We start from the raw sequence: 2742 nt of genomic DNA, 5'->3' as shown, positions 1-2742 counted from the left end.
CCATCCCGCCCTCCCGCCCTCCCTGCATCCCTCCACCCCTCCATCCATCCCTGCATCCCTCCTCCCCTCCATCCCGCCCTCCATCCCTCCCTGCATCCCTCCAGCCCTCCATCCCTCCCTGCATCCCTCCTCCCCTCCATCCCGCCCTCCATCCCTCCCTGCATCCCTCCAACCCTCCATCCCTCCTTGTATCCCTCCTCTCCTCCATCCCGCCCTCCATCCCTCCCTGCATCCCTCCTCCCCTCCATCCCGCCCTCCATCCCTCCCTGCATCCCTATCTCCTCCCCCGCCAGCCCCAGCCTCAGGCACAGTGCCCGGCGCCGTTCCCAGGCTCTGCCCTCCTCCTTTGGTGGCAGCACTGGATGTTGTTTCCGTCCTTCTGCACATCCCCAGGGATTTGAAAGCCCTTGAGCTTTGCAGGGCGGTGGGAAATTTCCACCTCCTTTTCCCAGTGCATGAACTGGGCCTCTGGAAAACCCTGCAAATAGGGTTAAAGTCATTGTACCCTCAACTCACTTTGCCCCTGTCCTTGTGCCAGCCCTTGGATGCAGCAGAGAACACAGCTCTGCTGCTCTCACCCGTTCCAGCCCCAGGAGATGTTAACATACCTAGCACAGCATTTTGGGGGCTTTGCTGTCTGTCCCCTTGGGTGAGGTGTGATGTTGTACACTGAGCACAGAGTGTTCTGTTTGTCACCTCAGTGACTTGGCAGAGACAACTTGGGCATCACAGCCACCTGGCTCTGCTTCACTGGGTGTACGTCAGTGCCCGGCCCTCCACCACAAGCCTTTTCTGGGGTGTTGAGCTGATCCCTGCCTGCACCCAGGGACCTCACCCCATCCTCTGTGACCCTCAGAGGGGCAGGGGAGCAGCCCCAGGCCCGGGACGCTGTGTGTGCCGCAGCCGCCTGCGTTGTGTCAGCGCTCGGCAATGCTGTTTACACATGAGACAGGCGCAGAGGCATCCGTGCCGGCAGCCAATTACCCAGTTTTGATCTTTTTTGGTGAAAAGGAAACCAGGGCTTTTCAGACATGGCCAAATTTGATAAGCTGGGGGAGGCAGGGGCGGGCACGGAAGGTTTTTCCCCACCAGTTTCACGCGAGGGAAGGGGATGGAGTGCGCGGGCAGCTGGGGCACTGCCAGCCTCTGCCTCTGGGCTGGGACAGCACAGCCAGCAGGCTCTGTGTGCCCTTGCTGGCTGCAGGGCCATCCCTGTAGGGTGGCATGTGCTGGGGTTGGATGGCTGGAAACCCTCACAAGGTTCCCCTGGGAGTGGGTTACCTGCAGGGAGGTAGTTACCTGTGCTTTCTGTTATATGTGCTCACCAAATTGCTCCACTGCCATGGGAAGCTTGGGTGGAAACAGAACCTGGAGAGAGAGAACAAGGCCCTAAATGAGGCAGGAGGGGCCATGAAGATAGGCTCCACCTGTCCCAATTAGACACAGGTGCTTATTTAACAGGGTAAACATCATGGAATGCACAGCTGTGCCCGAGCTGAGCCCAAGCTGCCAGGATAGAGGGATGCAGGGCAGTTGTGTTATGCTGTGCTCAGAGGTGGCATGTGCTGGACAGAGAGAACGTGGCAGAGACACAATGAAGGCCACAGGTAAGGGAATGGGGGCAAAGCAGGGAGTTCCATGCTGGCAGAAAATAGCTTTTAGCCTTTTTGCATAACCAGGAATGTTCCTGGGGGCAGGAGCTGCTGGTGTGGGGTCTGCAGTCCCCTCTGCCCATGGAGGGCAGTGCTGGTGCCACTCTGCAGGGCATAGCCACTTCTCTAGGCACCAGTTTGCTCCCAAGCCTGGATTCTCATGGGGTTTGTGAGGCCCCAGCACACCTGAGAACACACCCACCCCTAAGCCAGACACATGGGTCTGGCGAGAGGCTCCAGCACATCCTATCTCTGCATGAGCAACATTTTCCACTCATCAAAGTGTGCTCCAGGGAGCTGTTCTGGCCAGAGCTGGTCCTGCACCATAGCAGGAGGAGGGCCAGGGCTGGGGGCCTCCCCTGTCCCCCCACTGCCCTCCAGCAGGTAGTGTCAGCCCTGAAAGCAGCACAGAGCTCACATCCATATTTGCACAACGTCCCACTCCAGCTCCAGAGACACCCGAGCCAAAAGGGCTTATTTTAAGCTTGCTGGAAAGAGAACATTGTTTGGTGGGAATTAAAACTCCTCGTTCTCAAAAAAGGGAAAAACAAAAAGTGCTTAATTCTGCTGTCTCCTGCCGTTGCATAAACACAGAGACACGGCACGGCTGGACAGGGCAGGCAGGGATTCATCGCTGGTATCGGGTGGGGTGGGTGCTCTCCCCAAGGTTAGCTGTTGTGGGACAAAGATCCATCCCTTCCTGTGATGCTGGCATTGTTCTCAGAGCCCCCATCCTGGCAGGAGAGGTTTTCCAGCAGGAGGGAAGGGGCATCACCCAATGCAGCACTGAGATGTTGGGCAGGAGAGGTGACCACAGCAGCTGGACAGGTTGTTGGCAGCCTGGGGTCTCAGTGCACCCACGTTCTGCATCAACGGCCAATATTATAACACAAATATTATTTTTACAGCCCTCACCCAGCTGTCCCAGCAGCCCTCCAACCTCCTCAGGCATGGAGCTGGGTGATGCTCCAGGCGTGGCTGCAAATCACACCCTTTGGTTCACACGCAGGAGGTACCAGCCAGGCTCCAGTGTCGGGAGGGTTTTCCTCTGGGGCTGGGGGCCGCGGGGCCAGCAGCACCCCAGGCCGTC

The sequence above is a fragment of the Acanthisitta chloris genome, unplaced genomic scaffold (genome assembly GCF_000695815.1).
Source record: "Acanthisitta chloris isolate BGI_N310 unplaced genomic scaffold, ASM69581v1 scaffold31240, whole genome shotgun sequence".
NCBI classification, from domain to species: domain Eukaryota; kingdom Metazoa; phylum Chordata; class Aves; order Passeriformes; family Acanthisittidae; genus Acanthisitta; species Acanthisitta chloris.
The sequence above is the reverse complement of the archived record's forward strand: the minus strand, read 5'-3'. Positions refer to the sequence as shown.